Source organism: Ornithorhynchus anatinus, chromosome 2, assembly GCF_004115215.2.
Source record: "Ornithorhynchus anatinus isolate Pmale09 chromosome 2, mOrnAna1.pri.v4, whole genome shotgun sequence".
Classification (NCBI taxonomy): Eukaryota; Metazoa; Chordata; class Mammalia; order Monotremata; family Ornithorhynchidae; genus Ornithorhynchus; species Ornithorhynchus anatinus.
Window position 1 is genome coordinate 156187579 of NC_041729.1, and position 10660 is coordinate 156198238.

General features: G+C 43.3%; 1 non-coding gene across 1 annotated transcript; it reads left to right on the forward strand.

Moving 5' to 3' along the window:
- The first annotated feature begins 7088 nt into the window (after positions 1 to 7088).
- LOC114809736 lies at positions 7089 to 7226 on the forward strand. Its single transcript, XR_003757513.1, has one exon. It is a non-coding gene; the product is annotated as a small nucleolar RNA SNORA7 (small nucleolar RNA).
- The last annotated feature ends 3434 nt before the right edge of the window (positions 7227 to 10660 follow it).

Consider the following 10660-nt stretch of genomic DNA (forward strand, 5'->3'; position numbering starts at 1 on the left):
AAGATTCAGCAAAGTGATGTCATTTGGGAACTAAATCTAAATTCCTTGTAATCCTAAACATATATATATATATATATATATATATATATATATTTATTTATACACAGAGTATAAATACACATGTATATACATATATATACACATATACAGAGTTACAGCGAAGTCTTAATTAAGTGTAATTCTGTGTAGTCCTAAATATGTATATAGATATATCTATCAACATATGCATATATATATCTATATATATTTAGGATTACACGGAATTATACCAAATTACTACATTGCTATAGAGGTCTTGGGCGAGTACAGTAGTTAAGAAATCAACTTATTATATGTATATAAAAGATATAATAAACCTCATGTATGGTATGTTGATTTTTCATATATACATGAAACATGTAATTAATCTTGCATATAGTAGGTTGATTTCTTAACTACTGTACACTCCCAAGAGCATAGTACCATGTTCTACAGCAAATAAATGCTCAATAAATACTACTGATTGATAGATTGTGAAAAGTAGGTTAGGGCTTTCTGCACCAGATGCTACCTAGGATGTCATTCTCTTGACGCTGAGCAAAAAGAAATGATTTTCTCTGAGGAAAAGAGATAAATTAAAAGCTGGCATAGCTGTCAATGAGAAGAAATGCTAATTAGGAAATTTAAAATCTCAACTTTAAGATGTGCTGAGCTAAAATGATTTAGACTGCTCAATTGCTCTCTATTTCTCCCCTTATGAACACCTGTTGTTACCAGGCCTAGCTTTTCTCACTCATATTTTTTTCAAAACCTATATTGCATTATTCATTATAATTTATTGCTAATTAATAACAATAATGATAATAATACTTGTACTTGTTACTTAAGTACTTACTATTTCCAAGCACTGTTCTAAATGCTGGGGCAGATATACGTTAATCAGGTTAGAAACAGTCCCTGTCCCACATGGGGCTCACACTCTCAATTCCTATTAAAAGATGAGGAAAAGAGTCAGCATGAGCTAGAGCTGGCTAACACCCTGTTCTGAAACTTTGTGAAACTTAATCAGTTTAAACATCTATGAAAGCAGAATTTTATATATTTGCTTTTTGACATTGAGGTGGAAGTCCAAATTTTTGATGAATATGGTATTTGTTAAATGCTTACTTCGTGTCAAGCACCATCGTAACTGCTGGGGGAGATACAAATTAATTGTCAGACATCGTCCCACATGGGAATCACAGTATAAGTAGTGGGGAGAACAGATATTGAATCTCCATTTTAAACTTGAGGCAAATGAGGCACAGAGAAGTTAAGGACCTTACCCATGGTCATACAGCAGGTAAATTCAATAGTATTTATTGAGCGCTTACTATGTGCAGAGCACTGTACTAAGTGCTTGGAATGTACAATTCGGCAATTCGAGAAGCTTCTGTTTCATGCGGAGGTTGATAGGCTACCACTGGAGGTTTTTAAGGAGGGGAGTGACATTCCCAGAGCGCTTCTGCAGGAAGATGATCCGGGCAGCAGAAGGAAGAATAGACTGGAGGTAAATGGCAGAGTTGGGATTAGAATCCATTTCCTCTGACTTCTAGGACATTAGGTCATGCTGTTTTCTTCTCTATTTCTGTTCCTCAACCCCTGCAAACTAGTTTTCATCCCATTCACTCCACTGAAACGGTACTCTCCAAGGTGACCAACAGCCTCTGTCTCATCTAATTTAACAGACTCTATTCCAATCTTCCCTAATTTATTTGACAAGTAAGGACAGGTCCTTCTTCTGGAAATGCTATCCAGGTTTGGGAGTCCTGCTACAGTTTTCCGATAATATTCATGATAACCTCTCTGGGCCTCAGTTACCTCATCTGTAAAATGGAGATGAAGACTGTGAGCCCCCCCGTGGGACAACCTGATTCCCCTGTGTCTACCCCAGCACTTAGAACAGTGCTCGGCACATAGTAAGTGCTTAACAGATACCAACATTATTATTATTAAGGGTAATAATAAGCATAATAATGAATAATTGTGGTATTAGTTAAGCTTTTCTAATATGCCAAGCATTGCGCTAGGGCTAATAAATCTATCAATTGTATTTATTGAGTGCTTACTATGTGCAGAGCACTGTACTAAGCATTTGGTAGAGAACAGCACAACAGAATCAGCAGACACGTTTCCTGCCCTTAATGAGCTTACAGTCCAGGTGGGGAGACAGCCATTAATATGAATAAGTAATTTACATGATATAATTTAAAGATATATACTCTCTGGCTGGTCATTCTCGGTCTCCTTCGCTGGAGCCTCCTCCCCCTCCCATCCTTTAACCGTTGGAGTTCCTCAAGGGTCAGTTCTCGGCCCTCTTCCGTTCTCCATTTACACTCACTCCCTCGGTGAACTCATCCGCTCTCACGGCTTTGACTACCATCTCTACGCAGATGACACGCAGATCTACATCTCTGCCCCGTACTCTCCCCCTCCCTTCGGGCTCTCATCTCCTCCCGCCTCCGGGATGTCTCCACCTGGATGTCGGCCTGCCACCTAAAACTCAACATGAGCGAGACCGAGCTCCTCATCTTCCCTCCCAAACCCGGTCCTCTCCCAGACTTCTCCATCACCGTGGATGGCACGACCATCCTTCCCGTCTCTCGGGCCTGCGATCTCGGTGTCATCCTTGACTCGTCTCTCTCGTTCACCCCACGCATCCTATCCGTTACCGAGACCTGCCGGTTTCACCTTTACAATATCGCCAAGATCCGCCCTTTCCTCTCCACCCAGACGGCTACCTTACTGCTACGGGCTCTCATTATATCCCGGCTAGACTACCGTGTCGGCCTTCTTTCCGACCTCCCTTCCTCCCCTCTCGCCCCGCTCCGGTCTATTCTTCACTCCGCTGCCCGGCTCATCTTCCCACAGAAACGATCTGGGCATGTCACTCCCCTTCTTAAACAACTCCAGTGGTTGCCTATCGACCTCCGCTCCAAACAAAAACTCCTCACTCTAGGCTTCGAGGCTCTCCGTCACCTCGCCCCTTCCTACCTCTCCTCCCTTCTCTCTTTCTACGGCCCACCCCGCACGCTCCGCTCCTCCGCCGCCCACCTCCTCGCCGTCCCTCGGTCTCGCCTATCCCGCCGTCGACCCCCGGGTCACGTCCTCCCGCGGTCCCGGAACGCCCTCCCTCCTCGCCTCCGCCAAACTGATTCTCTTTCCCTCTTCAAAACCCTACTTAAAACTCACCTCCTCCGAGAGGCGTTCCCAGACTGAGCTCCTCTTCTCCCTCTACTCCCTCTGCCACCCCCCCTTTACCTCTCCGCAGCTAAACCCTCTTTTTCCCCTTTTCCCTCTGCTCCTCCCCCTCTCCCTTCCCATCCCCACAGCACCGTACTCGTCCGCTCAACTGTATATATTTTCGTTACCCTATTTATTTTGTTAATGAATTGTACATCGCTTCGATTCTATTTAGTTGCCATTGTTTTTACGAGATGCTCTTCCCCTTGACTCTATTTATCGCCATCGTTCTCGTCTGTCCGTCTCCCCCGATTAGACCGTAAGCCCGTCAAACGGCAGGGACCGTCTCTATCTGTTGCCGACTTGTTCATCCCAAACGCTTAGTACAGTGCTCTGCACATAGTAAGCGCTCAATAAATACTATTGAATGAATGAAAGTGCTGTGAGATTGGGGGTGGGGAGGATATCAAGTGTCCAAAGGTCACAGATTGAGGTGCGTAGATGATGCAGAAGGGAGAGAAAGCCATGGAAAAGAAGGTTTAATCGGGGAAGGCCTCTTGGAGGAGATGTGACCTTAGTAATGCTTTGAAGGTGGAGGGAAAGGTGGTCTCGCATAAATGGAGGGGGAGGGAGTTCCAGGCTAGTGTGTTGATGTGGGAAAGGGGTTGGTGGTGAGATAGACAAGATTGGGTCACAGTGAATAAACTGGTGCTAGAGGAGTGGAATGTGCAGGCTGGGCTATAGCAGGAGATTAGTGAAGTGAGATAGAGTGGGGTGAGCTGATTGAGTGCTTTAAAGGAGAAAAGAGAAGAGTACTGAACCCCAATGGTACGGATAAGGAAACTGAGGCACAGAGAAGTTGAGTGACTTATCCATGGTCACATAACGGGCAAGTGGTGGAGGTGAGATTATCTGTCTTGTTCCCTGACAGAGACCTCCCATCTTTTGACCCACACCAATTTTCTCAAGTCTTCATGCCCTATTTAGTCTCCATACCCAAACTACTTTTCCTTGATGATCAAATTGACACAACTTCAACACCACCCTCTCTACTTAATCCAACTCACATGCTCCCCTATCCCTTCGTTGATCTTTTACCACTAACCCTCACCTCCTCGGCCCACTTCCTTCACTCTTGTTCTTGAGCCGCAGAACGCTGATGACAGAAATCCAGATATCGGGCCTACCTTGTCCAGCCTGTTTCAACCTTGCCTACTTAAACTCTGCCTGGCAACATTATTTCTCCACACCGACTGGCCTGTCAGTTGTTTCAGATGTTTATCTCCCTTCTCAACACCCCTGGCCTCCCACCCACTATCTCTTGCCCCTAATATCCTGGCCAAGTACTTTACTGAAAAAACGGTAACAACCAGGTGTGATCTCCCTAAAATCTCCTCCACTCTTCTCCAGTCCCTCCCTCCACGAGCCCTTTCTTGGACTTTTCCAGCTTTTCTACTAGTATCTCAAAAGGAGATCTTTTGTCTCCTCTTAAAATCCACCCCCTCCTCCTGTGCCTCCAACTCCATCCCTTTGCACCTTATCAAGACACTTGCCCCTCCCTTCTCCCCTCCCTAACCACCATCTTCAGTTGTTCACTCTCCAGTAGGAAGTCATATGGCCTAATGGCGCTGGGAGCCAGGGGACCTGGGTGCTAATCTTGGCTCCACTTCTTGCCTGCTGTGTGACCTTGGGCTGGCCACTTAATTTCTCTGTGCCTAAGTTTCCTCAATATTTTTTCTCCCATTCTTTCCCAAGTGCTTAATACAGTGCTCTGCACACAGTAAGCACTTTATAACTATGACTGACTGAATGAATGAATGAGGGCTTGGGACTGTATCTGGCCTGAATAACTTGTATCACCTAGCACTTAGAACAGCGCTGAACACATAGTAACATGGTAGCAAATCACATGAAAAAAGGCTTCTTCCCCAAGCTCATTCATTCAATCGTATTTACTGAGCACTTACTGTGTGCAGAGCACTGTACGAAGCACCTGGAAAGTACAATTCGGATCTAACCTCTATCCAAATAAACCCCCCAAAAGCAAAAAACAAAGAACAACCTCCTTTGACTTCACATCGCTTTCCAGGTATTGTCCTGTCTCTCTCCTACTATTCCTCTCCAAACTCCCTGAGCGAATTGTCTATACCAGCTACCTCCATTTTCTCTCCTCTACTTCTCTCCTTGATCTACTCCAATCTGGCTTTCTTTCCCTTCACTTCACCAAAGCAGCCCCCTCAAAAATCACTTCTTGCTAAATCCACTGGCCTCTACTCTATCCTGATACTCCTCGACCTCTCAGCTGCCTTCGACACTTGTGACCACCCCCTTCTTCTGGAAATATTATCCAACCTGGGCTTATCTGACACTATCCTCTCCTGGTTCTCCTTCTATCTCTCTGGTTGCTCATTCTCCGTCTCCTTCACGGGCTCCTCCTCTGCTTCCCACCCCCTAACTGTGGGAGTACCTCAAGGCTCACTTCTGGGTATCCTGCTATTCTGCATATATACCACCTCTCTTGGAGAACTCATTTAGTCCCATGGCTTCAACTACCATCTCCATGTAGATGATTCCCAGATCTCCAACTCCAACTCCGATCTTTCTCCTTCTCTGAAGTCTCATATCTCCTTCGGCTTTCAGGACGCCTCTGCTTGAATATCTCACCAACCCCAATAACTAAACATGTCCAAAACAGAACTCTTCATCTTCCCTCCCAAACCTAGTCTTCCCACTGACTTTCCCATCACTGTAGACAGCATCACCCTCCTCCCCGTTTCATAAGCCCATAACTTTGTCATTACCCTCGACTCACCTCTCTCATGCCACCCACATATCCAACGTCCCCAAATCCTGTCAGATCAACCTTCTCGACATCACTAAAATCTGCCCTTTCCTCTTCATTCAAACTGCTGCCATTTCAATCTAAGCAGTTATCCTATAGCGTCCTGATTACTACTTCACCTCCTTGCTGACCTCCCTGATGCCTGAATCTCCACACTTCAGTCCATACTTTACTCTGCTGCCCAGATCATTTTCCTGCAAAACCATTCAGTTGTTATTTCTCCACTCATCAAGATACTCCAATGGTTATCCATCCACCTCCACAAATAGCAACTCTTTATCATTTACCTTAAAGAATTTGATCACCTTGCCCCCTTCTATTTTACCTCTCTGACTTCCTACTACAGCTCATCCCACACACTTCACTCCTCTAATGCCAAACCCACTCATTGTACCTCAGTCTCATCTATGTCACCGCCAACTCCTTTCCCATGTCCTGCCTCTGGACTGGAACGCCCTCCCTCCTCATATCTGACAAATAATCACTCTCCCCACATTCAAAGCCTTATTAAAATCATGTCACCTTCAAAAGACCTTCCCCGACTAAGCCCCTCATTTTCTCTTCTTCCACTCCATTGCCCTTGTACTTGACCCCTTTATTCACGCCACTCTCGATCCCACAGCACTCATGTACATATTCATAATTCATTTATGTATATCAATGTCTGTCTCCCTCTCTAGACACTCCTTTTGGGTAGAAAATCTGTCTCCCAACTCTGTTATACTGTAGGAGCAGCATGGTTTAGTGGATAACCCATGGGCCTGGGAGTCAGAAGGTCATGGGTTCTAATTCCGGCACCACCACTTGTCTGCTGTGTGACCTTGGGCAAGTCACTCAACGTCTCTGTGCCTCAGTTACCTCATCTGTAAAAAATGGGGATTAAGAATGTGAGCTCAATCTGGGACAGGGACTGTGTCCAACCTGATTGACTTGTATCTACCTCAGCCCTTAGAATAGTTCTTGGTGCATAGTAATGCTTATAACAAGTACCATAATTATTATTACTCTTCCAAGCTCTTAAAATAGTGTTCTGTACACACTAAACCCCCTCTCAGGGTAGCACCTGGAGAGTTTCCAGTACTCTACCAGTCTCGACTACTGGAGGGAGAGTCAAGCAGACACCTATCAATTCCATTCCTAGCTTGGGCAGTGGCTAGCGAGCGGAAGGCCATCTGCTACAAGTCAAAACTCCCCTGTGCTGGGCAGCAGCAGCATGGGAGAGAGTCGAGGGTGGAGACTCAAGTTTACTGCTTAGAAAGAGGCAATGTAAACTGCTTCCAGATTTTTACCGAGAAAACTCTGTGGATCCACTCCCAGAATGATTGCAGTTAGAAGTGGGTCCTTCTGGGAGAGATGTGTCCACGGCATCGCTACGGGTAGGAGATGACATGACTGCAGAAGACAAGACAAGGCACAGTAAGCTGTTAATGAATATGGTTGACTGACTTGATGGTTGTCCCTCCTTGGTGAAAAGAAAAGATCGCCAGTCCCAGACAACAACTACTGTGACAACACAGGAAGAAGTGACTTTGTGTATGTGAGGTGAGGTCTCCGCTGTGGGTTGTCGATCCATCGATCTTTTCATTCATAAGCTCACTCAGAGGTGAATTTCACTGTGGGTGGAGGCACCCTGGGATGTGATCTTACAGATTTTGTGGGATTGGAATTTATTTAAACTCTCTGGAAGGAGTGAGAAGCAGTATGGCTTAGTGGAAAGAGCAAAGGTTTGGGAGTCAGAGATCATGGATTCTAATCCCTGCTCTGCCACCTGTCTGCTGTGTGACCTTGGGTAAAGTCATTTAACTTCTCTGTTCCTCAGATACCTCATCTGTAAAATGGGGATTAAGAGTGTGAGCCCCATGTGGGACAACATGATTACCTTTTGTCCACCCAAGTGCTTAGAACAGTGCTTGACGCATAGCGCTTAACAAATACCATCATTATTATCTTTATTATCAACTTTCACATTAGACCCACCCTTTTGCATCTAAGGATAAATCCTTGTTGTGTTAGCGGGTGTCTGTCGTGTTGAACCTATCTTTGTTTCTTAGCCAATATTTATAATTCAGGTATAAAGATAATTCAAGGGGGTGTGTACATCAAATAAGAAAAATAACAGCATAATGTTTTCTTTTCCATTAATGGAAATGCATGATGCCTGTGAATGGTGATACATATCCAAATACTCTGGATATTTTCTGACTATGAATTTACTGCTTCAGAATAATATATATCCTGGAGGTCAGAGCCTCGGTTTGAAACAAAATCTATTATAAATATTTCATAATAGTGACTGTGGCATTTGGCAAGTGCTTGTAATATTCCAAGCACTGCAGTAAACGCTGGGATAGATCAAGATAACAAGATCAGTTTTGCTTAAAATATTTCACCCTAATAAAAAAAAACTAGGTATGCATATCTATTTCTCTCTATATATGTATATAGATCTATCTACAGAGATAGATCTATATAATATACCGATATATACATATCTCCTCTAAGTTCTCTTTTGTCTTATACAACTGCACTTCTATTACAATTAAGCATGGATATGCTTGCCCATAAAGAACCTCAAGTCATAGTATCTCAGCAATTTTTAAACTGAATATATTACCCCCCAAAAGAAAAATTACTTATCATTGTCTGCATTCTGCCTCAGGCTTGCAGTGAAGGTAATAGAGAAATAAAAAGGAAGGAAGAGAATTTTTCCTTCATGGCTGTTAACAATTGCACCCTGGGATGTGATCTTACAGATTTTGTGGGATTGGAATTTATTAAGATAAGCCCTCTGGTAGGAACACAACTGCAACATGAAATTGTCTTGATGTTTAGGTCACAGATATCTTTGCTTGCCATTAGGCACCCGAGAAGTCAGGAGTATTGTCCTGCTGAAGATAAAATATTTTCCAGAATTATGTGCAGAAATTCCAGGACTTATATTTATGATTATAACAGAACCTTCAATGTTTATTTTTAAAGCTGTCAAATTCTGTTTTCTAGTCAAATTCCAATCCAGAGGTATCTTCTCTCCTGACATGAATTACATGACTTCCTTACTTCTTGACTGGCCCTATTTTCTTAATGTTGCCAAATATATTAAATAATAATATTTTTTTCCGTCCCCAGATGAAGTTACATTTCAGAAGCTCTCAGTTGAGACAGCCTCTGGGTACTGGGTACTTCCCAGACTGAACCTCCCTTTCCCTCTGCTCCTCCTCCTCTCCCCATTGCCCTGACTCCCTCCATCTGCTCTCGCACCCTCCCTGCGCCACAGCATTTGTGTATATATGTACATATTTATCATTCTATTTATTTTATTAATAATGTATATACATCTATAATTTTATTTATTTATATTGATTCTATTGATGTCTGTCTACTTGTTTTGCTTTGTTTTCTTGTCTATCTCCCCCATTCTAGACTGTGGGCCCGTTGTTAGGTAGAGATTATCTCTATTTGTTACCAAATTGCACTTTCCAAGAGCTTAGTAGAGTGCTCTGCACCAAGTAAGCGCTCAATAAATACGATTGAATGAATACCATAGTTCCAGTGGTATTGAGTGAATAGAGAGCATTGAACTAAGCACTTGGGTGAGTACAATTGAGTTAGCTGACACAATCTCTGCCATCAAGAAATTTACAGTCTAGCAGGTGAGGTAGACATTGAATTATAGGCAGCTGAAGTAACCATGAATTAAGAGATTTACCTATGGGGTGTGAGGAATAAGCACTTGACTTCAAGGGGGATGCAGTAAGAAGGAAAATTAGGAGGGGATGATGAGAGTTTGAAAAGCAATCAAGTGAGCTATTGTAAAAGCATAATATTTCAAAATTATGAATGTATATACCCATTTACCATGTCGTTAATATTATACTTTTAAAAACTAAGGAAACTATTGCCATTTAGAAAATTCCCAAGCGTTAGCGTATGGCTTGCGTATCGGGCTGAGGCTGAAACAAAATATGTAAAGAGGCACGGAAATCCGAGGAAATACCCAAACTGTAATTTATTCTCTTCTACATATAGGGAGAAAGACTGACCTAAAGGATGTAAATCTTCTTCTGTACTGAATTTCAACGTGGGAAAAAGAAAACCAATGAGAATGATGCTACAGTGTAGATAAGATGCTCGAGTGCATCCATTCATCGTTAAAACCACAGTCTTATCAGAAAGAAGCAAATGGCATTTTGCTTGATTGACATCACTGATCCTCTATGGTAGGGACCTGTTGGGTCATGAGGATCAGGAAATATCATGGGCAGGGAATGATTCTACCAACTTGGTTGTACTGCATCCTCCCAAGCCCTTCGTACTGTCCTTTGCGCACACTAAGAGCTCAGACGATTGTCAAACCCAAAGTCTCAGTAATGAGGTTCATCCAATGTTCCCGATAGGCAACTCCAACACCTGTTCAACTGAATTCAATTCAAAGTGGGGAAAAATTCCAGCCGTATGAAATTATTAATAAAATAAATAGAATGATAAATATGTACATATATACACAAATGCTGTGGCGCAGGGTGGGTGTGAGAGCAGATGGAGGGAGTCAGGGCAATGGGGAGGGGAGGAGGAGCAGAGGGAAAGGGGGGTTCAGGTTCACAGTATAATCTGATTTAC